General features: G+C 41.8%; 1 long non-coding RNA gene across 2 annotated transcripts in view; it reads left to right on the top strand.

Annotated features, from left to right (window-relative positions):
- Positions 1–16,665, top strand: part of LOC138241837 (uncharacterized) — a 301,671-nt gene that overhangs the window by 272,719 nt on the left and 12,287 nt on the right. The gene's annotated exons all lie outside the window — the stretch shown is intronic.

Genomic DNA, 16,665 nt, shown 5'->3' with positions numbered 1-16,665 from the left:
TGCAACGCGGTGAATAGGAGTGGTGCCGTGAAATCGTCGCTGCTGAGTTGGTGATCTTCCTCGACTGTTATCACAGAGCCATGAATTATAGATTGCGTAATTGAGCAAAATAAAAGACATTAACTTCAGAAGCACCTGGCACTGTAACAATTTTGCATTAACCTACATCAAGCAGGAATAATGGAACTGTGCAGTCATAAAAATAAGCCAGAGAGAGTGACAGCAGGTTGCCCGTTAAATGCCTCCGGTAACGTTGATTAACCAGGCCTCGCTCATGCAGTGAAAGGCAATTATCATTTTTATTGATCAGTGATTACCAGCACACGTGGGGTGTTCCCAGGACTGATTAGGAGGCCCTGACTTGACAGGGGTTGTGATGGGTAAGTTTTTGGCATTCTGATGCATCAACCCTCAGACACAGGGTGGGAGTGGGGTGTTTGTTTGGGGATCTCGAGTTATAAAGGCGATCTTTCAGTTGGAATTAAAGATCGGATAGTAATGAACTCAGCTGTGACTGGGAGGTCTTTACAGTGTAGGTGGTATTACAGTAAGTCAAACTTGCGATTTTTTAACCAGGTCTTATATTGCAGAATAGTATAAAAATAGATTAATTGTTACTTGTTCCTTACAGGCACTATTTTCAATCCTAATTGCAGCACTGGAAAAAAAAGAGTTGATTTTTCCTTTCACCCTCTCAAGGAGAAAAACAAAAGTTAATTAAAAAAACCTGAGAATCAATTATAGCCAATTATTAGAACATTCCTCTCTCTTTCTCTCTCTCTCTTTCTCACTCTTTGGTAGCAGACATATGTTGATTAATAAATAGACTTGTCTTTCAGCCTCCCTGAGGGACAAAAAAAAAGTTCTGTTATTGCAAAGCACTAAGCACAATGGCCTTGGAGCCTTGAACAAGATGCTTAATATCATTATCGATCATACATCAATGACAATGCACACAAAAAGCATGCTAACATGTCTTTATGTATGTGAATAGAGACAGTTGTCTGCTAGGATGCTTTTTGTAATGACGTGACCATCTACAATTAGACAATCAGCTAATTTTCTAACATACTGTGCTGTATAAAGCTGAAGTGAAATCATGGCTTAAAGCAAATCAAATGTAATCATTAATCTTCTGATGGCTTTTAATAACATCACGTCATTGATATTGATAAGTCATTGTATTCTAATGTGATTCTTGCAACTCTTGATTTATTTATTAATTCAACTTACAATTATTTTTGTGCATTTTACCATTTTTAATCTATGATATTTTTATGAAATATGGAATAAATTGAATAAGTGCGTACAGATATAAATGAGCCTTTAGGTTACTCTGGTGCAGGGCTGTGCACTGTACCTGTTAATAAACTAAACTAAGATCCTAAAAACAATAACTGTAGTAGACAACAATAGAACAAATCTGAAACCACTCAGCAATATTCAGGAAAACATCGAATTTCACCTTGGACTTAGTAAAAACAGCACTTGTTCTTGTAGACCTAGTGGCATGATAAGGCAGTGCTGTTGGACTTCACACAAAGCATTTTCAGTAATTTCCCATCGTATTTACTTAAAAGTACAGCATGTACTTGAATTGACCTTTTCTATTTGTGAGCTTTAATGTGACACACCAGCAGTGTCAGTGCACAATGCACTTACCTCGAGGCCACTGGGGCATGAGAGAACCTCAGTTCTATAGTAGGTTCATTACTCAGGTTAAATGAAGGTCTATTGATTTTATTGGTCCAATCGATTGATTGCTAAATACTGTTCAGAGTTGCTGATTGCCCAGATCCTGGACACTGGTTCTCCAAAGTCTTACTTCGTGCCAGCAGGTACTCTTGCTGCAGTGTCCACTCGTTACTTAATTGGTGTTGGCAAGCCCAGCTGTCAGAGGGAACCGGCTGCTGGTCATCAAGGTATTGAGGAGGACAGTGTGTAATTACTTGGCTGCTCAAGCTCCATAAATCATCCGATTGGCTTCATTAATCAGTCCTTGCCTGCGTTCCCCACGTGCAGTGGGAGGCTGGTATATTGTGCACTGTGTGTGTGGTGTAGATTGTGGGCTTCTCATGCGTTCTGAATAACTTGGCTCACGGAAGAATCCCACTCGGATGCCCTCCCTGCCTGAGTCATGTTCTGTCCTGTTTCCATGCACACCACGTTCTCACTAGGGACGTGTAAAGGTGCAGGTATAACATTGCCAAGAGTCATATTTTTTTGCACAATAGTTTGTGTTTTTTTTCCTGGATTCAGTTGAGTTTATTTGATTTTTTTTTTCTGTACTCTCTTCAGCATAGGGACTTAGTAGGGTGTTAATGATCTTGAACACTGTACATTGTACCTTTTTTGATCTCTGCAGTGTCCTTCCTTTATTGGCTTTTAAGCTTTGACGAATAAAAGTGTCAGTGTCAGGCCAGGAGATGGAAAGGCTAGGAGGTTGTGTAATTAGCAGATAATTGCATAGTCAATCAAGGGCCAGCTAATGACCTGAACCCTCCAGCTTGCGTGAAGACTCCTGATTGATAGCATAAAGATTTCTTAAGGAACCAAGGCCTGTAAAGGTTTTCATTGATTACTCTATCTGTATCGTTTAGTTTCTATTTACAATATCAGTTTCCCCTCCTCTCATCTCTTAATAAAGAAACACATAATACAGAAGGAAATGAAGCCTTCTGTGCACATCTAGTGCTGGTGACTCCTAAAGTGTAAAGAATGTGTCACCGAAGTGCTTTACATAGACATTTTGTTTACCTTTCACCATTGGTGAAAATCAATGGATTTGGGGGAATCAAACTAAAAAACAGAGGAAGTGAAAAACTTTTTAAAACATTTCAAAAGGAGATTTGCAGAAATGCAAATAAGCATGTTTTTATCTGATTCTTGTGGTGGAGTGTTTTGACTTACTGCTGCTGCTTGTGTGATGAGGCCTGCAGGCTGCTGTTCTGCTTTTTGGGGGGTTTGTTGGCACTTTCCTGCCCCACCATGCCACAGCAGAGACCAAGCGGCTCGTGATTGTGTCCAGCAAGACCGGGCAGAGCTGGTGATGAATAGCCCGTCCCCAGAAGACAAGGTGTTGGACCGTGGTGGCCTCCGGTGGTTTTGAAGGCAGGCTGAATGAGCACTGCTCTGTAATGAAATTGGATGGGAGAAAGTGTCTGATGGAGCCCAGGCCCTGGGGCGTACTGTACAGAAAGACCGAGACAGGTTCAGGTGAGAGCTTTGAAGAGTCCCCCGCTCCCTGGAGAGAGACCTTCCGAAACTATGGCACAGCTGCCTGGGTCTGCTGTTTAAAGATGTTGGTGCCAAATAGCTAATTAGCTTCTGTCTTTCTCCCTGGAGATTCTGCACAGATGTCTGGAGGTGTAAGGCTCTCTGACTGTACGCCATGCTAAGTCTGAGACAGATGGTATTTTTCATCTCTTAACTAGGCTTGTGCTGAAAGCTGTGGACTTGTGGTGAACCCTTTATACAGGTGCCAGTGCTGTTTGCCGTTAAGTCTGTCTAATTCACAACCTACAGTAGGTGGTTTGATCTTTTCAAAATGTTTTAAAGGGGAACTACAACTCTGTTTTCATATTTCAGGGTTGGAAAGAATCTGCATTACTGAGTATATTTCAAACTGCAATAACCACAGTAAAATGTACACAGTAACGTGTAAAACCTCCAATTTATATCACACAATAGACTAAATTTCCAGGTAAGAGCAGCGCCATGTTCTGTGATTCAGAACGAGGCAACATGGCTCGGTGAGGTTTTGCTGACAAATTCTACTTATCTCTGCATGCAGATCATGGATCACATTGGAACATTTCTGTGGTGAAACGTCTGCTGTACAACCTGTATTTAGTCTCTCATACATCACATTACGTTAGGCATTGTGGAGACTAGTGAGCAGAAAGGGCCGCATTACGTTGCAATTCATGGGAACTCGAATGCAAGTTTTACAACATCATGACTTGGAGTACTTTTACAAAGTTCATGATTTTGTGCTTAGTTTGAAGTTTGTACATTTCTTCTATAATGTCAATGAATTAATTTTGTTACCAAGATTTAAAAACGAGCCTGAGAAATTGGGACTGCACCATTCTGGGATGCCTTTGGGCGGTATGTTTGATATAAATTAGAACTGTACTGTATTTTTTATAATGTGTGAGCTGGGCTTTTCCTGACTGATGCTATGCATTGATTCATTACCTTTTAGTTTAAATATGTGTCAAAATACAGAGGCTGCGTCTGTAATCTTTCAGGTGGGTAGCTGCGTCAGCATGCGTAGGCTGCAAAGGAACAAGTAATAGGTTTATTCCATGCTGAAAAAAAGAAGAAAGAGAACACGTTTCGGCTGAAATGTTGTGTTCTCTTTCTTATTTTTTTCAACACGGAATAAACCTATTTCTTGCTCATCTGTAATCTTTATCAAGAAGAGCAGTTTGTGTCATTAGTGACTTTGAAAGCAGTGAAGTCAATATTACCAATATGTAGTCCATTCTTAATCTGATGAAAAAGATACAGCAGAGGTATTGTTAGTCTAGTTTGAGCTGTGTGATGCTTGTTCCCAAAAGTCACGTCAAAATTTCGACACAGGTGCTGTTATGATTGTAGCTGAGTGCTTTTGTCTTGCACTTTATACAGTATTTAAGATCTTTCAGGTGACCTCTAGCTAAGAGATTTCATATGATATATTAATGCAATGCTCTGCATTTTTTAGTGGTTAACCTGATCTTGAATTCTGCACCATACAGAATGTGCAGGTGACACACCCAGTCATGCCTATTTCCCCGTGCAGCTGGCTGGTATCTTATTCTATACCCTACCTCAATTTAGGGAGCCCTGGCAAACTGATTTGCAATTCCGAAACATTCTCCATTGGTGCCAGCCATTGAGTTAGCTGTTTAGCTTCGTCGCTTAGAGCAGTGTGGAAGGAGGGGATATGAATCATTTAATTCCATTACAGTAGCACGGTGTGGCTGGCAGATAGTACTCTCTGGATATGCAGGGCATCTCTGTGTCGTTGGCAAGGCTGAGCCTGCATTTCAGTGATTTCTTCTCAGTCCTTCATCTGCTATTACTAACACATCCCACTGTGGAGCTGCAGTGTACTGCTACAGCTTTCCTAGCCAGAGCTATACCTTTGTCACATTAGTCACCTGTCATTTTTGATGAACACAAACATTTTGTTATGACGGGAAAAGCCATAATGCAGTACTGCTGCACTGTAATTAAGTGGAATGAATACTGCTTGCTGCACTATACATTGTTTTTTAAGATGTCCCTTCAAAATGTATTGGACTCAGCAAAGTGGCTGTTGATTGAACCATTTACGATACGCAGTGTATTTCTGCTGTTCTCTAGACACCTATGGTAACACATTTGTGACAGCCTTTATGTTTAGTACCCCTAAATTGTAGATGGCACAATTACAGTCCTTGAGTGCCATCGTCAAGCAGGCTTTGCAGGTGTCTTCCAATTATCAACAGCTGATGTCCTTTGAAAACTATTAAATTGGTACTGTACATTAAGCTCAAATAGTCCATTTTCTTTTAAATATTAATTTAAAGTTCGATACAAAAATATCACAGAATAGACCTAATCGCTGTGATTACAGCTACAGCATACAGTAGATCTGTGGAGGTACAGTATGGGATCACATGTGATTTTCACATGCACTAAACATTAAATAATATTATACATGACATCCATCCCTTTAACTCAGTATCAGCTTGTAAAGCTGTTTCTGTTTTTTTGTATTCACCTAGCAGTACCTTTTAAACCTTTGGGATTGTCTGAATTGACCCATTAGCCAGGCCTGCTGTTGCCCTCTGCAATGCGCTAGAGGCGGGTGCACCTAAACCAAGTTTCTGGTCTTGACCATTTGAACTTTTCACCTTTCCTAATACCACAGCACACTCTAGAACATTCTTGTAAAAGTTTGCTAATAATTTATAGTCTTTGAGAATCATGGAAAGCATGATTATTTGCACTTTGGGATTATTCAGACTTCTTTGGACTGGGTACTTGGTGTACTCTGTGCTTGCTGTAGGACTGTACTAACCTTTTCAGCATAAAAGGCTGACTGGCTGGTTGCTTTGTGACTGCAGGATTGTGCTTATCCAGATAGACCTTTACTTGAGCTTGTCCTTGCAAGTCAGGATGCACTTCTCTGAATTTGTGACAGGAAGTATAATAAAGGACAGCATCAGATGGCACTGTGCTCCCTGAGCTGTTAAATCCATCTCCGGTTGCCATGCCTCTGATTCAGTTGTTCATTACCGAAACTCTTAATCAGAGTTTTGATCTGAGTAATCTGAATAATTTTTATGAATCTGGGAAAAAAAGCCAAAATGCAGAAAATGTTGATGTTTATCAAGTGTGATAGGTTTTAAATGCTTCTTTAAAAATACGCACATTTAGAAATGTAGTTGAATAAAGTTAATCATAGTGATCATAATACATGATGTCTTATAATATATTCTGTTTTAAACAAAAGCATATCTATATTTTATTAAACACTGTGGTCATGAATGAGCCATTATCTCCGTCATTATCCTAATAAGCTTATTTTAAAATAAATTAACAGGCTTTTAGTGATCAGACGAACAGTGCATTTATTATATGAAGTCCTTTATTCACCCCCAAGGACTGCTCATTTGTTAATGAGAGTCTGTCCCAGAAAAGTCATACATGCCTTGCTAACAGACATGCTCTCTGGGGTTAAGCACACCAGAAAAACCTAAGAATGAAACACTGTGGCATTTGACCTAGATATGTGGTGAGATTACTCTGCACTGCAGACTTTCTACACCAAGCCATTTCATTCATTCATTTCTTTTCACTTTTGCTGTGAAGTTTCGAGCCAGCCTGGACAGATATTGTGTGTTTGTTACTTGCTGCAGAAGATTGGTCAGGCCTCTGTGTGGTTCTCTCTCTCAGGCCTTCCCCTCACAAAGCTTCCAAATGCAGATATTTATGTTTGCTCCATTTTGTGCATGGTGTTTTGTCATGGTATATTATATGTCAGAGTTGCTTTCATTAGCATAGCTTTGATCTTGTGAAAATGCTTCTCGGTTAAGCTAACGGTTTGCATTAATTGAGTGAACATACTGAAGAGTACATATCAAACGCTTCAGTGAAGAGTGAGCTGCACGTGAGATGCTCTGCTGTCCACTGTGTGGAGCTGGGTTACAAAAGCCAGAATTTGAAGATCTGTGTTCAAGACTATACTATACTTTTGGAGGTAATCCTTAAAATAACCTTGACCTGGATCATTTAGTGCCTTATATGTGATTGGAGAACCTTAGTTTACTCTAGATTTTACAGGGATCCAGTGCAGCTGACATGCAGTAGGTTTTATATGCTGATTGATATAACATTCTTGTTCCTGCAAAGTTGAAATCCAGTCATTTGATTTCATTGGTTTTGTTAGTGTTTTTATTTTTTTCAACTTTTAAAAAGTTGTATTTCGTTTGTTATTGCTATCAATACTGTGCTGATTCCCGAGTTTTGAAACTACCCCCGTTCAAGTGTGTCAGCTCAAATGTTCTCATTTGGACTCATAAAGAAATAAAAGGTTTCATACATTGTCCCTCCCACTTGTCTGTTGATCAGCTATTAAGAGTTTATTATACAAAAATAAGCAAGCAAATTCCTAATTGAGGAAAGACTGTATAAAATTATGTATGCTGAAGATATTGGAAATAATATATTTTGATTAGCATTATTGAAACCAAGAACCAGCTTTCTTGTTTAGAAAAAAGTCTAAACAAGCAAGCAGATCAATTACATGAATCAATGAGCTCTGGTGATTAAGGGCCCAGTTGGAATGAAAATCAGCAGACACAGGCTTTGGAACCACAGCCTTAGAGAGTTTTAAGTACTTGAAGCAGGTTCTTTAATATTATTCATTTTGTGTGTTGAAGGCCAGAAAGTTTCATTTTTCAGTGAAGAACATTTCTTTAAGCTTAGTAATATCCCTAGATGCTCTTCTCTGGTCAGAGTCCAGCACGACAATATCTTTTTTTTGTAAAGTCTGTACAAAATTGTGAGAGCTTACTTATGTGATCCCATCCCTTGATTTAAATTCTGCTTTTTAATGTACTGCCCAGTCCAGTTCTGGGGATTATAACATTAATAAAGAGCAAAAGCACTGTTTAATTTTTCTGTGGCTTCCACACAACCAACATTTCTAAGTCCTTCACAGTGTATTGACCAGGACTGATGATGTTGTGTCTTTTCCTCTACAGTGTGCTTAAGGTTGGTCTTGCCCGTCTGGGTCACAACACGTGACTGATATTCTCTGGTGACCACTCACAATGGACAGAGAAGAACAGATCAGTAGATCATGCCAGTTACCACGTTTCCACAAATGCTATTTCCATGCCAGCACGGTGCACACACCACAGGGTGATATGAACGAGAAACGATGTCACTGTAACCATGGCAACTGCTGTTGTGTCAGAAGCATCAAGTTCCAGAATTTAAATGAAGTTTTGGTTATTTTAGTGATGGTTTTCAGTTCTAATTCACAGAAGAAAACCCAAAACTGAAAGGAAAAGCGCTGTCTTGGAGGCAGAGTTTGTATTTCTTTATGGCACTTGCTTAACTGCTCCTTCCCAACACCGGAGAGATGTGTTGTTTCTAGTGGCAGTAAATCAGCTGCTTTTGAAAGTCTTATCCCCATGTTTTTATAGACACTTTAATTTTCTAATCATCCCGTGGTGCTGTCTGTTAACAGTCACAGCTAGCATCAGGTCTGCCAGCATACCTCCTTTTAAAACTCACAGGAACAGTGTAGCATGCTTTCACAGCAGTGCCTGGGCTCTACTGCTGTTCCAGGGAAACATGCTGCATGAGTCTAAACAACACCCGTCCATACTGGTCCCAGTGAGTGCCTCTGTTTCCAGGTCAGTCCTAGTGTCCATCTTTCCACTGCTTATTCCACACCATAGCGCACTCCAGCAAATCCAGGTGACATTGTCCTTTATAAAGTCAGGATCCTGCTACTGTAATTTAAAAGGTGGGAATGTTCTGGACTCGCATTTGTGACTTGTGAAGCAGTGGCCAGCAGTGACTTGGCAGTAAGGAACTATTTTAAGAGCATTCTTGATTGCTCTAAGAAATGGTCTCTGAACAAAGTCCACGTCTCCACATGTGGGTGTGTACAGTATGTGTGCTGGTGTGCCCAGATAAATGTTTTTCCCCCAAAACTTTCAAGACTATCGCTAGATAAATAGCAACTCTAAGACATTCTGAATTTTAAGAGCAGGAAAAATGTATTTGTTATGTTTATTGCCATGTGCTCTAGAGATCCAAGATGGAGTGGAATTGGTTGCCCAAAAACCTGTAGAGAACACAAGAGGCCATAAACGTCTGTATACTGTAGGCTTGGCAGTAGCTTAAGCACCACTCTGATGGCGGGGAGATTGGTTTGAGAGAGTGTTTCTGAACAAGGGAACAAGGCAGCTCAGAGGTCCTTGCTTCTTCTTCATGATGCTGACGTTTACTGAGGGGCAGAGCAGCCACCTCTGGGCCTCAGTGGGTTACTGTGCTGACCTTGATATTGTGCTGGGAGGCAGATTACTGCCATCATCATTCCTAGGAGTGTGCGGCAGGATGGCTGAGTTGGTTTAAGGCGGAAGTGGGACGCATGAGTAACTGAGCTCTGCAGACTGAAGAGGCTGTGACACCGGGTCACTGAATTTCAATTGCTGAGCAGAAGAGCTGCTTTCCGTCAGTTCCGATCACTGCCTCGGAAACAGCAGAGTTCAGGAATGACTGCTGATATTCACTGTAGGTATGTGAAGGAATGTGCTCAGAAACAGAATGTTTCATTTGGATTTTGCTGCAACTTTGGCGATCAGTCTCAGTCCCCCTTTGTATTATTGCCTCGGCTCAGGAAGCCTGCACCGTGTGCTTTGTTAGTTTTTACTGTAATCCGCTCAAACACCTTGAGACGAAGCTGGAAGTGCCAAAGTGATTGTCTGTAATTGAATAAGTAGCGCATGTCCTTTGGGGCAGAGTAATCACACAATTATGGCTTGTATTGATTCATCGCTTTATTAATAATTAGTTGTTATTGACTGGCCCTTCAGAGTGTCATCAGGGTAATTTTCCAGCCATTAGGATGCTAAAACAGTTGTAAACAGGCTAGATACAGTATAGGAAATAGCTGTTTCTTTAATGGCAGTTTGTTTTTACTTTGCTTTGAAGTTGCATTTGAAAGACTGAAAAAAAAGCTGAGTTAGCCAGAGATTATACAACCAGCTGATGTCAGTCTAAGGGTTTTAGAGACCTGTCATGCCTGGTTAAAATAAAATCTCTAAGGATTCCGCAGTCTATTTGAATAGGTCCAGCTGGAAAACAACTGCTCTAACAGTACTGTATCTAGAACTTGGCCTTTGGTGTATGTCTGCATGCAGGTGTATTTTACATAAACACCTTATTTTATTAAGCTCTTTTACAGTATACTGTAAATATGCATAGTTTTAAGTTGACTTCTGGCTGGTACAGAAAATTTTGAGTTTCTCAGTGAAAAGTGCTACTGTATGTAAGTTTGCTTGAGACTTTTACAAATGTCATCTTAGAGTTGTGTCATCTTAATGGACATTTATTTTTCCTGAAACTGCTGTTTTCATTTGTCTTTCTTGGTTCCTGAGATTGTTTGAAAAGAAGTGTGCTGTTTGGCAGTGAAAATTATTTTCAGAACTGTTTTTTGCAGAACAATAGCAAAACCTCTTTCAGTGCAGATTTAGATTGAAGACAGTGATTTTCCTGTATATTAAACACGACAGAAAATAAAAAAAACATAATTCCCCCTTCACTTTTGAAGACTTTTTCTGCTACTGCAAAGGCTTTGTTTGAACTCACAGCAGAAAGGGAGGGCTGTAAAAAAAGTTAAATAAAAATCAGAGCCCTGCAAAAATAGGGCAAAATCCTCCCAGTAATAATTAAGCAAATTAGAATCCTAATTATCCTTAATGCACTTAGCTGTGCAGTGAGATGAATCGTGCAATTCTTTCTGGAATATTACCATCGAAGTAAATAATGTTAAGTTTGTGCTGTAATTGCATCATATGAAGTATATTAGGAGAGCTTGTCTTAAGGGAGCAATAAATAAAGGATGCTTCCAGGATGATGGTGACAGCACTAATGGCTCCTTTTCGAAAGGGAACCTGCTAAGTTCCCATCTGGCAGCACGAGGCCAAGCTGGGAGTTCTTCTGTCCCGGTCTCCTGCGCCGAGCTCCGGCACAACCGCGGGGATAAGCCGCAGGTGAGTCACGGAGGGGATGGCGGTTTTAGGTTGTAGCGTTTGACCTTCCTGCTTTACCTGCTTTTTGATGTCGCCGTGTAGCAGCGTGACGTCTGCAGGCCGCTTTTTACCACGGGCAGCAAACGGGGCCGCTGGGAGGTACCCATTCTTGCTCACGTGTTTGCCCATTAAATAGCAGCCTCGGTTCTGCCTCCAGTCTGCACTTTTGTTTGCTAAGATTTACAATATAATTTTTTTTTTAATTTGTTTTTTTTAAAAAAAAACGTGCCGTGAAGAAGGCAGGACCCCCTGTGCAGTGAAAGTGATTTGTTTTTGTCATTTTGTGCTGCTCAAAAATGATCCGAGTTCTTTCCATCTAAACATGAGAAAGATCACAAGTGAGTGGAGGCCCTTTGCCCCATGCAGCTTGTTATGTAGTCACTAATTCATCCAAGGAATTCAACCGGCCGTGTCTTGTCAGTTTCTTCCAGTCTCCTACAACTGACAGGTTTTCCTTTTGTAGCCTCTGGTTTGTGTTTTACTCTTGATTCTGAAGTCTTCTGGGTTGGCTTTTTCGATGCCTTTTAGGATTTTAAATACTTGTGCAAGGTCTCTTCTATAGTCTCCTCTGTTTAAGCCTGACTCTTAAAGCTCTTTAATGTGGTCACCAGACTTGTACCCGGTGCAGTGTGGGCTCTGAGTTGCTGCCTGGCGAGCTGTGTGTCAGAAGCAGCTATACGAGGATGTTCTGTTTGGGGATTGTTCTGTGTTGCTGAAAGGCTATTCCTGAGGTGGGCTGGTGTCTCATCTTGGTGGAAGCGGAAGTCTCATTCTTTCTGCCTGCTTCGTGCAGTAGAAGCCAGGATCAGCACTGGCCACATGAGCAGCTCAGCTCCTTGTAAGCACGTGCCTCTCTTTTCACAGTTACAAGCAGAAAAGCAGCCCAAGTATTTGTAGGGGTAGAAATAATTACGTCTGGTGAGGTCCTGCAAGATGCTGAGGATCTCCAGGGAGCAACCATGTGCATAATTAAGTAAATGTTTGTGTTTTGCTTCTTTATTCATTTTGTCCCCATTTTGCATCTTTTATAAATTGGCTTCATTTTTCAGTCGGGTAAAGAGGCAGGCTGGTATTTATGCAAACTGAATTAACTAAGCTAAGATATCAATTGCATTACTCCTCGTCACGCTTTGGCTGCTCTGTGCTTTTTTTGTTTGTTGTTCCTAGCAGTGTAAACAGACTTAACTGCTATGTGCAAATCTGTCTGAAGTGCTAATCACAGTCAAGAAACACACTGCACCCAGTAAAAGATAACTTTTCAAAAAACTTTCCTTTTATTACTTTCTCAAAGAAATTCATTAAGTAATCAGCCGTGTTTTTATTAACGCAACTGCACAGTATACTGTAAGTGCACTGGAGTTCAGAGATCTCCTGCGATTCTTCAGAAAGTGACCAGGTGAAATATGCAAGACTGGTCAGGTTCTAGCATACCGGTCAGAGAATCTGGCAGACATAACTTTGTCTCTATATGTGCTTTTGCAAAATCTGTCCATCTTTACAGAACATCTACTGGATTATCAGAAAGCTGCTTTTTTTTGGGGAGTGAGTCTCTACACCTCAGACATCATCCCAGAATCATATGGCACACAGTGGGGCTACACTCTGAATGGGGCACTAGCCCGTTGCAGCACACAAACACCACATTTGGAGACATTAGTTCACCTGGACAGCTTGTGTTTGGAAGGTGGGAGCAACCCGTAGCACCTGAGGAAAACCCATGTGGACAAAGGGCAAACATGCAAACTCCACACAGAAGGCACCAAGCTTCAGAACGGATGTCATTCCAGCCCAAAACACACCCTGCCTTGTGCTATTCGGTGGGCTTCACGCAAACAGTAGAAGGGGGTATCTGCATTTATTCCATGAACCGTACACACAGAGGACTGCTGCCAAAGGACTCATTCCAATGCACAAGACTGAAACGAAAGCCTCACAATAGCTGTAAAATTGTACTGCAGCTTTCCGCACATAATTATGGCTGCTATTGTCGATGAGCACAAAGGGGCATTGTTCACTCTGTAGCAGGCAGGAGAGTGTCGTAGATGCGTGCCTTTTTAATCTGCAAACAATAATTGTCACTGATAGCTGCAATAAGAGAGGACCAGCATTTAGATGTGTGTGCAATTAGTCTGAGTGGCAGTTTGCTCGATGGCTTTCCTGACTCTTGTCGCAGCCCTCCTCCATCGTGGAGAGAGGCGACGCAGAAGCAAAAAGCACTCCATTGAGATAATATTGTTTTTAAGTAAGGGAACACAGAGCTTTATATCAAACGTTTGCCCTGGTTTCGTCTGCACAAGAATGTGAGATAAATGTTCCATGTTGGAGGGTTTTGCATGGAGAGCTTATAAGTGATTTAGTCTAGTCATGTCAGTGTATGAGGGCAGCATGGTGGCCCAGGGGTTAGCATTTCTGCCTCGTGGCGCTGGGGCCCTGGGTTTAATTCTGGACCTGGTGCTCTCTGCTTGGAGTTTGTATGTTCTCCCTGTGTTTGCTCTGATTTTCTCTTACAGTCCCAAGACGTACTGGATGGTTAAATGACTTCTGGGAGAAGTGGCCATGGTGTGAGTGTAGTGTGTGTCTGCCCCGTGATGGGCTGGTGTCCAGTCCAGGGTGTTAACTGTCCTGCACTCTGGCTCCTCCACAGCCCTGTATTAGATATTGGATGCCACTGTATGGTAAAAGCTGCTCCCCACAGAGCGATCTGTAACGCAGACGCGTGCAGTGTCTGTAGCTCGTAACCAGGCAGTCTTCAGCCCAGAGTTACCCACTACTCTATGTCGCCACAAGTGTTTGTGCAACCAAGATTAACATGCAATTTATCCTATTTTTACTTCCCTTTTCTCCCCGGTTTTAAATCCCCCCTCCAGTCATGCTGCATGCCACTTGGGACTTGTTTCTGCAGCAGAGTGGGAATCTAGATTGCTTTCCTCAGCTCGCAGCTCGGTGCCCCCAGGCCAGAGCGTTGCCGGCGCTGCCTCTTCCTGGAAAGCACTCCTTTGATTTTCCATCCGCGAGTTGGGAGGCTTGCTGATGCTGCAGATAATTAACTGAAGCTTCCGAGTCAGGAACCATGAGGTTTTCCGTGGATGGAATATCGCGGGATTCATTTTCCCTGCATTTCATTCGCCGCTCCCCTTGTTGGTCATCAAAGACAATCATACGGATAACAATGGTGTTGATTCGTGAATACAAAGCCAGGCTGGTTATTCTGTGATATATCTAGAGAGCAGAAAATGCCTGACGTTACCCAGTCATCACACTTGTGTACCTCTCAGCTGATACAGTGCATTGGAGGATTCCAAATGGCGAACATGTGGCTTTGTTTTGTTGATCAATTTGTTTGTTCATATCTGTTTCTCGTTAATATGCAGTTGTTTTTTGTTTTTTTTGCTGCTTCTACATAGAATTATAAATGCAGTAGATTTTTTTTCCTGCAGTGTAATTCTTGTAATGCTTCCCGACCTGCTGGTTCTGGGTGAGAAAACAAATGCATTTGTCCAGTTTTGGGAATGTTTGGCATTTCAGTTAATAAGAGTAGAAACATTAGTGTAGGATCTGTAACCTTTCCTGGGAAAACAGCAGTCTCTTTGAAACAGAACGAACTGTTTGGTGCTTTTCATAGCCTTTGTAATAGATCAAAATAAATGGCGGACAGAGAGCAGGCAGGCTGTCTCACATAGGATGCAGGACCATCATTTTGCAGCAATCGATCCACTACTGATTTTACACATTACAGGGCACTCTTGATGATAGGACAAGGACTGCTGTCATACTGTACATACCTACTGTATGCAAATGCACTTAAAATAGCATATTTGTCAGTGAATATGTCCTGTTTACTCACTGGCCAAAATACTTTGAGCCCCCACTGGCTCGGATGCAGGCCTCTGCAAGCATCAGAAGCAGTTTGAGGTGGTGTGGCTTTTGCAGTGGCTGCAGCCCAGTTCCATTCTGTAGTTCTAGCAGGAATGCCTCCAGCTGAAGGTGTGACAAGGGTAACAGGTTGGTTATCTGGGGATTGTTCCAGCCAAGGTACTCGTCTGAGCCCTTTACCCAGCTGTGCATTGCTCGTGTATTTGACTGGGAGTCAAGTGAGTGGCTAGCAGCCAGCAGCCTGTAAAACCTGAAAAGGGAACAGAGTGTGTCCACTACAGGTTTGGTGATCACCAGCATGACAGCGCACTCTTCAGAAGTGCATGGTACACATTGGTTATTGTTGCAGTATTTATTACCATGGGGAGCAGTGCTCTCCTGATGTAGGCTGCATCATTGCTGTTACCGTTAATTATTGATGCCTTTCTGTTACGCTTGTGATGGGCATCTGTGCGTCTCTCTCTGGCAGATGTGATGGGGGGGAAGAGAATGTGGATAGTACTCCTCTGGTAGTAATGGCTGTACCCTGGGAATGGGCTGGGGCAAGGGAGGTTTGTCTGCTTTCCTGTCTCAATTTCTGCTTAGATTTGCAGTGCTTTTCTTTGTTACTGCACATTGGTGGAGTATAATGCAGAACCTCAACATTTTATTTTTCTTATTTGCTGCTGAGGTCTGTGACGTAGAGTGATGCTGCGACAATGACTCCAGTGCATCTCTAAACAAGAGCAGACGTGACACTCTGATAAGATGATGGCATCCTTAGGCAACTTGGATCCAGTGCCTTTCTCTTTGGCTCTGCGTCAGAAACCTGGCAAATTCCCCTCTTTTGAAGACCAGCATGCGGTGTACAGCAGTGTGCGCTCCTTCGTATTGAGCACAGCTGGAGAGGGTCCTTCTGTGGTGAGCACATGAATACTACTCGTCTGTGGGATCAAGCAGCTCTTTCATCTTGCAGCCACTCTCACTGCAGAACAAAATGCCTGAGATTTGAATTTTCTTCCCCATAGGTTATGCCTGCTAGTTATTTTTCTCAGCATTGCAGGACAGGTTATGCCTATCTCTGTTAATTTCAAACTATTTTTCAGCTCATACAGTATGTTGCCTTGATATCCTGGATTCTTGCAGGAAATAGCTGAATGAGAGCTTCATTATCAGTTAGCTACTAGCTTCTAAACGTATTAGATGAGGTAAATGACCCCCCTTTTGGTTTTGCAACCTTCCTAATGTTCTAAAATTGGAACTTCAGTGATGACAATGAGCAAAACTGTCTGGGGTACCATTCACAGTGCTGTTGCATTGCTAGGGACTGTCTCTAACCCGGTTAAGTGGTGGCAGGAGTAAGTACATGTGCACACAGAGGGGACTATGTTGGAAAGAATCATGCAGCATACTTGTTGAATAAATTCTAAATGCTCTTTTCTTATTGGCATATCTTTGTACGTTAACCAAGACTCGACCTGTAAGGTTTGCAGTCATAGAGGAC

This window comes from Lepisosteus oculatus, chromosome 11 (genome assembly GCF_040954835.1).
Source record: "Lepisosteus oculatus isolate fLepOcu1 chromosome 11, fLepOcu1.hap2, whole genome shotgun sequence".
NCBI lineage: Eukaryota > Metazoa > Chordata > Actinopteri > Semionotiformes > Lepisosteidae > Lepisosteus > Lepisosteus oculatus.
The sequence above is the reverse complement of the archived record's forward strand: the minus strand, read 5'-3'. Positions and strand labels throughout refer to the sequence as shown.